Here is a 16,144-nt window from a genome sequence, read left to right as displayed (position 1 = left end):
CACAGGTCCCTGTCCCTCCCTGGCAGTGACACAGGTCCCTGTGCCCTTTGCTGTGCAGAGGCTCAGCAGTTCTCAGTCTCTTCCCTGGGGCTCCCATCCTGAGCAGGTTGGAGGGATGCACTGCATGGATCCCCAAAAGGGACAAACAGGACTTTCCTCTCCCAGTTTCCCCTCAAGGAAGGAGCTGGCAAGGGCCATCCTCTCCCACAGAACTGTCCCAGTTGCACCAGTCCTACAACTGGGATTCACACCCCAACAGCCACCATTCCACTCAGCATCACCCATGTCCTTTGTTCTCACAAGGGATGAGCTCATCTCAGACCAATTCCAACTGTTTTCCACAGTGATATAATTTCCATACCTGATTCCATATGGTCAGAGCAAGGTTTGAGCATGAATAACCTGGAGCCTAAAACCACAGAAGGGGACCCACTTCCCTGGATGACTTCATAGGTGACCTTTATTGGTCAGGGGCCTTCCCCCCATCCCACCACAGCTTTATGTCTGAAAGCAGAAACAGCTTTTATTCTCCTATGAAAATTATGCAAGAATGAGCCCACAGGTTATTTTGGAGACATCCAGAAAGATCCCTGAACCGTCAGTAAAATTCTAGGAATCAATGGCCAGCTCAGGAAGGCAAAGGAGGAAACATAAAAGAAAAATACTCCTCTGAGCATACCATTATTGTTAAATATCACCGTTCCAAACGTAAGAGATAAATTTTCAAGTGTTACAGCAGGTCTCAGAACCCTATTAATAGAAATTAGAGGGAAGTCTAATAGAAAAAGACAGAGAGGAAGACATTCTCTTCACAGCTCCCTGGGGAAGGTGAGAAAAGACTGAAAGATGACACTTTATCTCTTCTAATTCTCGTGGGACCCATAATCACAGCATTCATTCAGCAAATAATAATAATAAATATGGTCTGAAGCGACTCCAGCTATTTCAGCTTTAATAAATGGGTTGAAATAGAGGCAAATTCAGATACAGAGAGCATCTTTTCAATAAAATCTGATAGGGTTATTAATAACATTAATGGAGTACCATGCTGTCTCCATTTTGTTAATAGTTGCCTTGTTCTCCCCCAGTCCATTCCCCACTCCCATGCACAGACAAACACACACACACTTTTCCCTCCAGTGATGACAAATTCAGACTGTCAGCTTTCTGCTGGCAATGCATCCCAAGAATTAGTCAAATTTGACATGATTTTATTGTTTTATGGGAACTGCCAACAGGGATTTTTCTGCCTGAAGTACATTTATATCCCAGTTCAAATCAGATCCTGGCTTAGTTCATGGCCACAAAGAGGATAAGCCAGGAAACCTGCAGCTCCTCAAGGACAAAAAAAGTTTTGGCTATGATGGGATGCTTAGAGCCTTCCTCCAGGTAACTGCCTTTGTTTTTACATGTCCCTTACTCTCAGGACAGCTTTTCCTTTCATCTTTTTGTTCCCCTATCAGGGAATCACCCCCAGTACCCAGCCATGGTACTTGGGCTGCTGGTCCAGACCCAGACTTGTAAACTCTGAAAATCCTTGCACACAGTTTTAGAAGAGCTGCAAGTCTGTCAGCAGAAGAACAAGTGCAGGCAGGTGGATTTGCCTCAACTGTCCAGCTTTATGGCTGGACTAAATGGACAGTTTAAAAAGGTTCTTTTATTTTTGTTCTCCCTCTTCCCTCTATTTTATGAAATAAAATTTGACCTCTCTCCCACCATAGCTCATGAAAAAACAGCTGTTGACTCCAGTTGTACAGGACTGAGGGCTCCTGATCATTTAAAATTCACCCTTATTTATCCCATTTCACAGCAGCCCTTAACTGTATTTTCCAAATGTCAGGTTTTAACAGACTTAATGAGATTTAAAAAAAACCCATGTTCCTTTCCCTTTGCATTTTATGCTTTCAGCTGTAATGTCCATGAAATCATTTTGGTTAGAAAACAAGATGGCTATATGATTACAGGAAAAAATGCATCTCATTTTCCTCATCCCCATCTATAGATGGAGAAAGGAGCATCCAGAGCCAAAGTGTTTTATATCACAACACTTCCTTTGCAAGGAGACAAAAAATAATAAAATAAAAAAAAGAAGAAAAAGAAAAGAAGAGAAATAGAATTATAGAGTTGCAGAGAAATGAAATGTTTGAACAGAAAATAATTTCCCTAACTTGTAGCCTGGAGGCATAACCTGTCATAGCTCTGCATGAATTGAACAGTCAGGGAGTTCAAGTTTTTTTCAGCTTACCATAAACTAATATGCTCCGTCATATCATCCTCAGAAGACGGGGATTTGAAGGAGCTGCTGTATTTAGAACAGCAAAAGTGATTCTAGGGCTTAATAGAGGGAACCATCAGAAACCAAACACAGATGGAGACTAGATGGAAGGTGACAAAAATTCCCAAACCACACTCCACACTAAAGACACAGAGCTAAGTGGTAATTCTATTTTAAGCTCTTCTAGGGACTGTGGACTAATCAGCTCATATCCTACAAGAGTTCCAGCCTGTTTTACATACCCATACCCAGAGTAACTGACAGATTTCCACATGAAACAGAGAGCATCACACTGTGAGTGTCTCAGTGTGGTGGGTCAGCCCCAGAGGCTGCTGCAGGAGAGGAGAGCCCCACAGCATGCACTGCCTTCTGAAAGGGGGAGCAGCAGAGCTGAGAAGAAAAACTCTCAAGGAAGAAATGAACTACTTTAAAATCTGCATTGAGCAGATCAGGCAAGATTCTCTTCTTACATCTGCAGTCTCTTCTCCCTTGATCTTTATAGGTTTCTGCTGGTCTGAAATCAATGCAGAAAGCGCAGTAAGGTGCAAGTCCTGAAGGCGACTCCACAAACAAGACAAAGCTGAACAAAATAAGTATTTTTATTAAGATATTCTCTGTCCTCCAGCCTCGTCAGGACCATACAAACACTGTGGAGTTGATACTGTCCCAAATGCTGCTCTCTGAACTGCTCATGGGTCAGAACCAAAGCCCAAGCTCTGCCAGGGACACAGGCTGGATTATGGATTGACAGCTCCTGCCTGGAACAGTGCAGAGTAGGAGAAACACTGAAGAACCCCCAGCTGGCAAGAAGAGGTTGTTACTCATTCTCAGGCCACAAATACTTCACTATTTTTCTGTTATATTACACTATGAAAAATTCCCCCATTAAGAAAGCAGGTCTATACTGGGAAACCCCAAGAAAGTCAGAGCTGACCTGGTGCCAGATCTTCTCTCTACCTTTATTGGCTCAGTTTGCTCTTCCCATGCTTCTATGAGACAAATTTCCCTTATCTGGGATTTGTTCTACACTATCACAGTTCAGGTCTCAAATTGCTACAGGTATTCCAAATCCTTCAGTGATCCAAGTGCTCTCTCTCCTGGAAAAATAAATCTCTGTTATCCCTACCCTGAAGTGTGACACATTCTCCTCAGAGAGAAATAAAGTATTGGCCCGTGCAAGATCTCACTCTGACAATGATTCCCTTTTTACAGAAAACCCATGCTGGAACCATCCTGACCCAAACCCATAGGTTTCCAGCCCTAGACTCTGCATGAGAAAAAGTCTGCAATAAAAGCATTTCCTCTGGCACACCTGAATTCACCTTATTTGCGTGGGGAAGCAGGTGCCCAGCTCCAGGTTATCTATAACTCACAGGTGCTTTCCTTTCCCATCTCCACTGGGAAATGGACTTCACTGCTTTTAGCTGAGGTAATGTTCAAGCTGGCAGCTGGGACAATTTGTTGAAGGTCAGAGGGAAGATTTAAGTAGATCTGCAAACTGCACCCACATACCTTCCAGTGCTCCTCTAGCATCTTACCACTTATTTTTCTCCCCATGAAAACTGCTTCCTCAAAAGAGGGGAATACCAAGAAATCAGAATTCAGAGGCAGCACTGAGAAAAAGCCACTCACACAGAGCTGCCACACCAAGAAGTGCCCCCACAACTGCTGTGCCCATTTACCCTGTGAACAAAGGGACAGCAGGCACGGCGTGACCTGCTGGGAGCTGGGGCTTCTCCAAAGCACTCCGGCTGACCTCAGGGTAATGAACAGAATTAATATGGCAAAGCCTCTAACACGGCACCACTTCCCAGCAGCACAGCCACAGCCTCTAATTGATTAGTCCATAAAAATCTGTGCACTAAATTGAAAGGAGCTGCACTAATTCTCTTTTATGTTAAATTTCTGTCTTTCTCCTTTATCGAATCCTTCGTCGAATGTCCCTTTTGCTGCCTATTGTGGGCTTGCTCTGGGCCTGTTTTCCTCTTGCCCAGATTAAGTACCTAATCAAAATCTTGTCTCCCTTAATGGTATAAAATTGAAAGATAGATATTGCACTTTACACAGCTGATTAAACACTAGAATGTGGCTAAATGCTTTACAGGGCTTGTTACATTAACTAACTCTGTCATCTGCCAGCTATCTTATAATTGCATATGCTCATGTTGCCACTGGTGAAGCCAAGGTAAGATTTCTTTTCCCTCCATTACTTTTTTCCAGTCTCTCTCCCTCCCTCCACATTGCCACCCACCAGCTGCATGTCAGTGAGGAGCTTAAAACTCCCCTGCAAGAACCACCTGAAGAAAAACTATCTGATGCTGGTTGACTCTAATTTTCTCTAAGTTCAACTTTCAGTCACTGGCTTGTGGCCATCTAAAGTGATAAATGTGATGGAAAAGGACAGTAAATGTACATTTTACTCCTGAAGGAAGCAATCCTGCCCAAAATTCTTGTCCTTTCAGCTTTAATGCTGTCCACCTTGATCCATAAGGCTGGAGAAAGAAAGGCTAGAAATAAAACCAAAAGTGTTTTCACTACTTTAAGAACACATTTTAAAAAGTCTGAACTTCCCACTGGCTCATCAAAGCAGGATCTCGTGTAGGTATCCACTGCTGCACATCTTGGCTTTTTTCTTACACTGTAATAATGATGCAGATGGACTTTTTGGAAGACTTACAAGTCTATCCCAGCTGATTTGTCTTTCAGACAGGAGTTTCACCTTCTGCAAGGCATTCACAGAGAACTATCCCTAAACACAATCTTTGACTAGACTGCTTCAAGAAAGAAAAAGAAAAAACCAACCCAGAAAAGCTGTTCCAGAAATCTTTTTGGAAGAAAGGGAAGCAGTAGAGATTTTGTTAAATGTTCTTAGGAATTGTTAACAATTGAAACACTAATCAGGGCTTGTATTTTATTTAAGGATACAAACCATGTTGCTAAATACTCTGCAGGTAAGATGTGTTGCTTTTGTCATCCACAGACCCAGCGATTTTAGAAACAGGCCTTGGCACAAATATTTCTGGATAGATTGTTTTAAAGTAATTGCCAAAACTCTGCTCCCTTTTAATACAGAAAATAGATTGCACATTATACCCAGCCTGTAAAATGTGGAAAAGCTGGTTCAGTTCATGTACATTTCTTCCTGACCCCAATCTTTTACAAAGAACCTATTTGTTAAGCAATAAAATAACCCATCATCCATTTCTGGTCCATATATTACCCTAAAAACCCTTTTTCTTATTTCCAAATTCCACTGAAGAAGGTGCTAAAAGTCTCTTTTTGCCACCTCCTTTCTAATTCTTCACCTTCTTATACAAAAGCAGGACTCCAGCCAGGCAAGGAGGCTCTGTCTGGGAGCCAGTGCCTCTCTGAGGGGCTGCATTCACAGCCAAATAATAAAGCTACCACTAAGCTTTGCCCTAAAAACACCCAAAGGCCCAATTTTCTTCCCATGGGCTCAGCAATAAGGCTTTACTGGGTGGGTTCTCCCTCCACAGTTTACATGGGTGCTAAATCAAGTTGAGCTGAAGCAGATGTTACAAACCTGCCAGCAATTAATAATCGATTAATTGTTTTCTTATCCCACCAGGACCCTGCACCTTCCCATCTTCCATTCCTTGGTTCCCTCCTGAACCCACACAAATTAGTTCATTGTACCATTGTTAATGGTTCATAAAAGCTTACTAGAGGCTATTATGAAATCTTTACTAAGTGCCTGTTTTTAAATATTCATGAAGGCACAATATATACTTTAATAAGACATGTAGCAAGTTACAAAATTGAACCCACTAAACATTATAGTCCCAGGAAAGATTCATTTGAAAGGAAGATATCCACAGAAAAAAAGGCACCCCCAGATCCCTCCTAATCTTCCTTTTTCTCAGTCTATGAGGTAATCTTGCCTGCAGTTTCACACTTATTAAAATTCTTTGGTTTAAGCTAACATACCAATTCCAAATTTCCTCCTGGGGGAGGAGGATATTCCCCTTTATATGGAGATCAATGTGCAATAGCAGATAGAAAAACTGATTTGGCAGGTTTCAAGGAAAAGCTGTAAGTTAGTTCATGATTGATCTGCAGGTACCAAAAGCAGGTGGAAATTTACTCAGGAAGCAGCCAAAACCCACCTCAGACTGGTCATTCAATATAGACAATTCTTCAACAGTAAGCATTTTCTAAACAGAGAAATGAATGGCTCTGTGACCTGCCACACTGTTCCCTACTGCTGACTTTTGAGCTGGACCCACAATTTAGAGTGGTTCATAAAAGCAAGACCAAGTTTGACAATTTTGTCCCAGTGCTTAGTGGACATTTGGCCAAAGCCACTTTCCCTTGGCAGTCCTGCAATTCAGCACAACTGTCAAAGCCCTGCTAGCAGAGGCACAGCAACCCAGCAGGATATTAAATCTACTTACAGAAGGATGGGATGAGGAACAAGGTTTTACCAGTTCTAACCAACACCATCAATCCCTCACTTTCAGCATCAGATTCACAAAGAAATACATTGAATCCTTTTTATACATGTAAGTCCCAGTGCTCTGATCCCTGCCAAGCATCTATTTATCCACTGGAGCAGGTTTGGGAGCCATGGAATTCCCATAATGTGCTCTCCAGCAGAGAACAGCAGCAGTAGCAGTGTGTAACCAGGAATGTTCCGTTCCCAAGGCTGATGTGATGAGGTGCTGAACAGAACAGATGGGGTGAGTTACCAGGGCCACAGCTCCCAGGGAGCTCCCTGCTGCCAGCCAGCCAGAACAGAGCCATTGTGCCCTGCTCCATGAGCACCTGGGTGGTCCAGCCAGCCCCAATCCTGTTCCTCTCCCCAGAGCCTGAGCTGTTCTATCTGCTTAACTCCACCACCCCTGGAGTGGAAGAAGGATGTGCTGACACTTGCCGGACTTCACACCCACCTTCCAGCATTGTTTCTTCTCTCCTTTCCCCAAAAAGGGTCACAGCAGCTTGTGGGAGCCTGAAAGGGATGGGGAGGGCAGTGCTGGGGTAAATGATCACTGACAGAGCAGGAGAGTGACTGAGAAAACTCCCATTCAGAGTTGTCCACTTTTTGGAACTTTGCAAACGATTTTCCAGTACAGGATTACTGAAGATACTCCACTAGGCTCCTCCTAGAATCACTAAAGATCCAAAGCAGCATCACTCAGTCGTGCTGGACATCTGCACTATGTGGAAAGCTGTTCCTAACCCAAACAAGGCAGAAGTTACAGGATGTATCCATCAGTTTCCATCCTGGGGTCTGTCTTCTTCCAAAGACCCTCCAGGCAGTGGGGGACTGGAGGAGGAATTGGACAAACATCCCTGTGAGGAGTCAGAGTGAGAAGCCATGGAAAAAAAGTCCAACCAGGAAATCAGGAGCTACAACTGCTTTCAATGGAATAGTCACAATGAGGTACCAGTGGTGCTTGTAAATGCCTCACCAGCAGCACCCAAACGAGCTTTGAGCTGCTTTACTGGATGAGCAGGCTCTGATCTACCCTTCTGAGATGCTTTTTGGGTTTATTTGTAAGAAAACTAAAGTGTGAGAAGGACATTTCCAGAAAGGGCAAGATAATTCCTTCACTTCAAACCCCTGCATCTTCTTTGCTGATCCTCACTTCTCAATTCCCATTCTATTTCTCCCCAGGGACTGTTTGATTAAATATATGTGAATAAAAAGTATCCATTCCCTTTTGAACTAGGTTAAATTAACAGTGACCTGAATCAGACCCCACAGTCCTGACAGCAATTACTTATCAATGAATCATTATCCATCTCTAAATACAATTGCTTGCTCTGTCCAAATTTCTTTGACTTAAAATGTATGAGGAGAGAAAAAAAAAATAGCACATTTGCAGAATAATTCGACAAACTCAGGATTTTGCTGGGGTGTGGGATGGACATTAGACAAAGAACAGACATTAGGAGAACAGAAAACTGTTATCATTTTCTCACCTCCTTTTATGATTTTCTTCATGTTTCCAAAAGAAAATCAGAAACAGAAAGTGAACTCAGATCCAAATGGAAACAAACCAAAAAGTGTCAACTGTTTTACTGTGGCTTCAGTTACTATTTTAACACTATTTTCTTCTTTCCTGGTCATAACGTGCCATGAGGAAATGAGGTCAAGCCATGAGATGTAACTTTGGGGTTCCGAATTCTGAGAAATGTTTTTGCTGAGATTTTCTGAGACTCCTTTTTATTTGTGGACCACATTGAACAACAAAATCTCTTGTATTAATTCTGGAATTTAAGAAAAGCTTTTCAAGCCAATGCCTATAACAGAGATGAAAAAATGCTATTGTTAGATCTCTCATACAAGCAGATTTTAAATCTCAGGGCAGCCCAGTAGCAAGGGAGACATCTTTAGAGCAAGTGATTCCTCTCAGCTGGTGTCAGAGATTTGCTCAAGTGGAAATTAAAGGTCTTACTGCAGGGTTTTAGAGTTGTTGTGCTGAATGCTCCCACTTTACACACTGAAACAAGATCTATTTTTCAAGCCCTGAATGGACTTGACAGCTGTAGACATTTGTCCCACTTGCCTACAGTAAAGAAACTGCAAATAAGTGCTTGGCTTTAAGGAATTCATGCAATCACATTTAAAACATAAAGGAGTTACACTACCCCAAACTCTGGCATTTACCTTGTGCTTCCAGAGAGATCTCCAGATAAGCAAGGCAGCCTGGCCAGGCTGGAACACTCCTGGTGAATCCCAGCCCTCCAAAGCTGCTTTCCTTGGTAAGGAGTTTCCACTGTTGAGCAGTTCAGAGTGAACAGTTTTCATGGTCACACAACAGCAGCAGTTGAATGGCAAAGAGAAATAGTATTATTTTAAAAGCCAGTGAAGTTTTAAAATACTGGCAAGTTGAAAAACAAATCCAGATGGAAGACCAGCATTGTCATCCTTCCATTTCAGGTGGAACAGCCTCCAGAAAAGGCTACACCATCAACACTGTAACCTCTGTGTTCCTGACCCAAAAGTAAAAAATCTTTGTACTGTATTGAATGATGAGAAGGAGAAGAAACCCTATTTTCACACACTTCCCACATCACTTAATCCCACTGACCTCAAAAAAATTGCTCCTAATCTCTCTCTCTCTTTCATACTGAACATGATCTCAGAAGCAGACTGGGCATTGCTGAGTTTACTGATACACAATTATAGTTTGGTCCATATTTAAAAATTAAGATTGGCAAAGCTACAGAAAACTAAAGGTTTGCAAATTGTCATTATTTGGGGTCTGTCTAGATTTCAATTTCATTGAAGACTTTAAATTTAGAGTGGTTTGGACATAAGATTCTCTGTTTTGTCCATCTTTAAATGCCAGACAACCACCATCCAAAAAAAGAGAGTGAGTAAATAACTAAATAATTCATATAACCAGAATTTAACCATAATGAATTCAATCCCTTTTTAATGTAAAGGGAAAGTTACGCTTGCAGGCATAGTTTGGGCCTTGTTTTTAAATGCAGAGAATAGTAAAATAGATGCAACGTTTATGAATTATTAAAACCCGCACAAGGATTTCTTTTCCTCTTCCCCAGCTTCTTGTTTAATCCTTGTTCATTGTTGGGGGCTCTGGGGATGACTGGCATTTAACACATCCCTTACCCACTGCCACAGGGGGAGAGGAACCAGCATACACACAAACATTTGCAAATTACAAATGTTCCAAACTTTCATTTTTCCTCACTCCCCACACCCCCTGAACCGAGCCTCTTGCCAAGAGAAGACAGAAACATTCACATGTGGAAGGGTGTCCCAATAGCATCCCTTCATCTCTTATGTGAATAAGAACTTTTCTCACCTTGCAAGTAACAGATATTAAGGATTAACAAACTTGAGGTTTGCTGGCTTGTTTTGTGTTTGGTTTTTTTTTTTTTAAATAAAGTAGTATCCTTATTTTGTAGGTGCTGTGGTGGTCAGAAGACATGATTTGATGTAATGATACATTTTTTTCTTCAGAAAAAATATAGTTTTTTTCTGAAGAAAAGTATAGGGGGTATATTTAGGAACAGAGCTTTAGAGATTTGCAACCTGAAAATATTTGAGCATCCCATCATATACCAGTCTTCAGCACACAAAGAGATCCTCACAGAGTGCTGGCAGCATTAGCCACCCCATTACTCCCTGGACATTTACAGCATCAGCTGCTATATAAAACCTATTTCCTTTTTTCACAGGGAATAACAAGAAGAAAAATCCAGGCACAAATGACTCACGCTGTCACATATGGAGAACTTTGAAACAATGGCTAATTCACTATGAGCAGCCTTATTACAGCAGTGATGGTCTGGGTATAAATGCCAGACAAGATTCCAGGTGGAATAACCAGTCTAAGAAAAGGGAAAGCAGTCAAGCCTGGGACCTTCTGTGCAGAAGTGGCTGGTTATTTCCATCTCCCTCTACATCAAACACCAGTCAGAAGGTACCACCTTTCCCTGCTAAAGTCTGCCTTGCTCTCAACACAACAGAGCACAGAGGGATGAGGAATCCACAACAGCAGTACAGCAATACAATATTCCAGAAAGGGGTTTAACAGATTTGGGAGTTTGAGACTAATTCAGAATATTTGAGGCATTGAGGAGTTAAGAGTAACAAAAGAATAATTTGCAGAAAGTAGAGCCAGAATAGAATACACATATCCTTCAGTACATCCCTAATTAATGTCAATGATGCAGAGTATTTTTAAAAAGCTCAATGACAATCCTTTGCCTGAGCTCCCAGTGTGCACAGTCTACCTGCCTCAATTCTTGTGCACAAATTGTGTCCTAGAGACTGATAAAATCCATGGAAAACCACATATTAATGTGGGCATGTTTTTAATCAGACTGTAAAAAGAGGCTTGAAAGTTTATGTTGAGAAACAAACATGAGCATCAGAATTAAAAACAAAGATGACACGACAGGAAATTCCTGTGGGCTGCTGCAGCTTTTGTGCTCCAACCAAACCTGGTTTTCACCACTGATAGAGGGGGGTTGCACCTTGTTTTTAAAAAGCAAACCAAGCATGAAAGTACAAAATACCAAATGGGAGGAGAGGGAACCACAACACTGGACAACAGACTGGATTCTTCAATAAATTAAGACAGGAACCAAGAAGTTCTCTGTGAGTTGTGGGTACAGCTCAGGGTTACAGTCCTGACACGAATGCAGCACCTGCACTAAGTGAGGGTGATGGGATTGTTTGGGTTTCCTCTGGCTGGACTCAGTTCCATGCTTGCTGCTCACAGCAAAACACACAAATAGAGGAGGGTGATGCTGCTCAAACCCTCCTGCATGGTGCCACAGCCTGTACTGAAACCAAATCAAGAATAATTCTCTATCAAGTTACAGAATATTGGGCTAAGCTGAAATATTTAAGCAGACATAAATCTTACTTTACAGCTATTTTTCAGGAGTATTCAAAACTATTAATTCAATAAAAAATAATACTCTCAAATCTATTTTTTCACTGAGCAACTCTAAGCTTACTGCAGCTCCACCCCTGCATAATCAAGCTATGTTGTTGTATCTCTATATAATTTCTCCAATTTTCCTTGTCCCTTTCTTATTTCTCCTCCCTAATCACCAACAAATCCATCTCTGTACATAAACACACTTTATCACCGTATTATCTGTGGCAAATGGTACTAAAATAAAACACATCCGCCTTGCAAATGAGAAATGCAAAAAAGCTTGCCACAGTTTTAATGAAATTGTGTATGTGTGATGTTTTCATTGTATAAAAGCAACTATTTAACTGCTCACTAGAGGGGTTTAACAAACATGTTTGTACTAAAATCTTTGAGATTTCTGGGTATTCGTATGGAAACTTCATTCCAGTCTCCCCAAAAGATATTATATTTAAGTGTTCTTTTAATTTTGTTCATTTTTACCCCTGTTAAAAGCATGTTTTTTCCAAGAAAACATTCACCACCATTCTTCTGCATGTTTAAAGTGCTGCCAGAAAGCTTTTGTTTCCCTGTGTTTATTAATAAGCTATCTCTTTAAATCTACTCTGCTGTGCTCTACAAATTGTAAAGAGCATACAAATGAGACACAAAGCAGCTGCCAAGCGTAAGTAAAGCTTGGCCTGACCAGTAATAAGCAAAAACTCTTTAATCCTCCTTAACACTTTGCAATCTATGCAAAAAATATTTATAGGAGCAACATCAAACCCAAAAATTATCAGATAAAGTTTTGACAGTTAAAGAAGAGAGATGCAGAAGAGATCAATAATTTCCTTAGCGAACATAATCTATTTATGAGTTGCTGGGGATTGTTGATCAAGACTTTTCAATCAAAAGTTGTCCATCACAACAAACTTTTGGGAGAACCAACTGTATTTACAGAGGTAGTTTTTAGAGTAACAATTTTTTTACAACTGAAAAGCAGCCCCTAATGGGACTTCCCAAAATTCCCACTTGGAAAAGAGCAAAAAAAAGCTGAGAAAAACCTTACCACTACAACCCATAACAAACCACTGTATTATGGTTTAAGGAGGATAAGGCTCTACAAAAACAAGGGTTTCAACTCTGAAATGAGTGTACAAAAAGTTGCATCTTCCAACTTTACCGACACAAAATGACCTGATCAGTTGACTGAATTTCTACTCTCAAAATAGAAAATAAAATGCCATTTAATTTAAATGCAAAAAGGGAAAGAAAACCTTAAGTATTTAAATTTTCAGTGTAGAGAAATGGCTGTTTACATCACATTATATAGCTTGGAACACAAAGGGGTGTTGTGAGAAAATTGAGTCAGTAACTGCAAAATGATCTGAAGTTTAAGGAAGGAGTATTGGGTCATATTCTGGCTTTTTGCAATGAAATAAACCTCCCAAGGAGTAAGCTGACATCACAAACTTAGGCACTTCAAACATGTAACAAAAACAAGCAAACATCCTGCTGTAACTTTTACCCAATTCTGTGTTTTAAATTTAATTTGCTGTGTGAGGGTGCCCTGGCCATGGCCTTGGGCAAACAGAGTGTGGCAAGAGACTCAGTCCTCAGCTGAGCTGAGCTCTCAGCTCATTTACTGCTGTTTTCCCTCCTCTGGTGGAGAAGACTCATATAGGAAACTGCACAATCTACTTTTTTATCTTATGAAACAACCAAACCAACCCATACATTTTTTTTCTGAGAGGAAAACCAGCACCACTGCACCTGTAAAGGCACAATCCCAGTCACACGTGCCAGGCAGGACTTGGATAAGGATTCACCACCAAAGGAGTGGGGTCTGCTGCCTGTGTCTCCTCCAAACATCTTCTACTGCTTATTAATTATTATTATTATTACTTATTACTGCTTATTGCTGAGCATCTTATTTCCCCAGCCAGCTCCAAGTAAAGCATTTGAGTTACAGACCCATTTTTTGCCACAGTTTCTCTTCTTAAACAGAGCAAAAGCTTCCCAATGCTTTCAGTTGGGAGAAAAAAATAAAAAAATGAAAGGCCCTGAAACAGAATTCAGCAAGGATTCATTCACGGTGCCACAATAGCAAAATAAAGGAAACAAAACCACAGAACAAGGCTGAATTTCTGTTGCCTCCACAGATCCCCTCTTTATCTGCCTAAAACTGTATGAGATGCTGTGCATTACTGTGCCACTGACACACCTGCTAAGCCCAGGTTTATTTTGGCTGGGTTTAGCTGTGTCCTATGAAATGTCACTGGTTGGAACTCTGCAGCAAGTCCAGGTTTGTCAGAAAGCATCCTTTTCATGTCATTTCTGAGAAAGGGAAGAACTTGTAACCATCTTTGGAGCAACTTGAATAACTGGGAAGGGAACAATCCAAATTTGCCCCTGCCTACTATTGCAAAGTAACCTCTGGGCATCTCCCCTGTTCCTCAGCTCCCCTTCTACAGTTCCCAGGTGAATTAGAGCAATCTTTTAGAGCTCACTGCATGTTTAGGAACAGTTGTTGTCTGCTCCCAGGGTTTCCATGTAACACACAGCTTCAATCTTCCTTTGTTTGGTGGGAACCTGCTGAGCAGAATTCCAGCCAGTATGTGATGAGCAGAAAATATTCGTGTTTGTCTATGAATTGCCACTGCTGGCATGCAAAAACACATCTTTCTATGTACAAGAGCCACCTAAGAACCTGCAATGACAAAATTATCTTCTAATCTTTCCCAGAAGAGATGCCATGGCATTAAAGTCAGCAGTTTGGGGTGTTTCTCTTCCTGGTGAACACACTCTTCAGGTGTGTCCCTGACCTGAGGTTTCCTCATGGCTGTTGGACATCACCATGCACCCACTGTCCATCAAAAAACCCACCTTCAGTCATCCTCAAAGCATGAGAAATTAGATGCTAAAACTCACTTGTCAACCGACTATTTGGTGTTTGTTGTTGGTTTTGTCTTCACGCAATAATTTTCATCCTAATTAAGAGTTCTGGGTGAATCCCCAATACAAATAAAATTAATTTGGGAAGAGTAAATACTGAGGAACAAATCACAGTCCAAGTGCACAGTCTCTTAGAGCCTGTGAGACTGCAGAATCTTGCTTGCAGATCATCTCAGCCAGCTCTAATCATTTATTTAAAAAGAGACTAACAGAATAGTCTGTCCTGGAGGATGAAAGCATATGTTAGTCTCAGCGTGGATTCCTTTAGGAGGGCAGCATAATTATCACATTCAGCACTACCCTAACTCAAACCTACTCTTCCATTTTCTCTCTTTAAATACCAAGTGAAGTGCATATAAATAATTTGACTGCACAAAATGCAGCTCTCCCCACTGAATTGTCACCAAGGCAAGTCAGTCAAAGTCAGCTGGACAAAGGACAGGCTGGATGGCCCCAGCACAGGGGGCTGGTTCCAGCTGCTCTGCCCATCTCCATGCTAACCAGACCTCTGACTTTTGGGTTTGCTCGGAGAATTTTGGGGCATGGTTTGGCTTAATGCTTTGTTGAGGATTTTCTGATTTTTTGGTTATTTTGAGGGGAGTTTTTTTGCCTGTTTTTAAACCAAAGAGCCTTCATCACAGCACAAAATAGGTGAGAGTAGCAACCTCTGGCAGTAGCTTTGGAAACTGTAGGGGTCACACTGCTATCTGTGAAATCCAGGCAGAACACATGTGTAACCTGTCCAGATGTTTCTGGTTTCTCCTAAAGAGTCCAAGGTGGTGCCAGGCAAGTCAAAATAACAAACTTTGCTTAGGGACATGAAGTGGCTTCCTTAGCTGATGGAAAGCAAGATCCTGACACAACTCTAACACAGCCCAGAAGTGAAAACTCTAAAATGAAAAAGAAAACAATGCCATCTTTCCATGTTAACAGAGGGCCTCTACCTACCAAATAAATTACTTGGAAAAAAGATTTACTGAGCAAGCAACTCAACGTAAGCTCCAAGCACAACGTTGTGACAGAAGTGGCTAATGTTGGTTTTAGAGGTATAAACAAGAGGAGCAGTAAGCAGGATTGATGAAGTGATTATACTTTTATTTATGACATTGGGGAGACCAGTAAAAGGCACACAAAGCTCAGTTGCAGTGTTCAAACTTTCTAAAGAGTGTTGAGAAAAAACAGATGTGAACAACTAGGGGGGGCAAATAACTGGGATCTCAGTGAGAGCTGAAAGAGCTCAATCTATTTAGCCTATCAACAAAGATTGAGAGGTAACTTGATTAGTGTCTAAGTACCTTCATGGGGAGAAAACAAAGGGTATTAAATGGCTCATTAATCTATCAGAGAGAGGCATAACAAAAACTAATGGCTGGAAACTGAAGCTAGACTGATTTAAATTTAAAACTAGGCAAAATTTTTTTTATTATTATTTTTTTTAACCACTGTGGGGTATTCTCCAGCTTTTGATACATTGAAATCAAGAAATTGATGGATGCTGTCTGGAATACCTGCTCTAGGCAGACACAAGTTACACTCTAGTTAAGTACAA

The sequence above is a fragment of the Parus major genome, chromosome 20 (genome assembly GCF_001522545.3).
Source record: "Parus major isolate Abel chromosome 20, Parus_major1.1, whole genome shotgun sequence".
NCBI lineage: Eukaryota > Metazoa > Chordata > Aves > Passeriformes > Paridae > Parus > Parus major.
The sequence above is the reverse complement of the archived record's forward strand: the minus strand, read 5'-3'. Positions refer to the sequence as shown.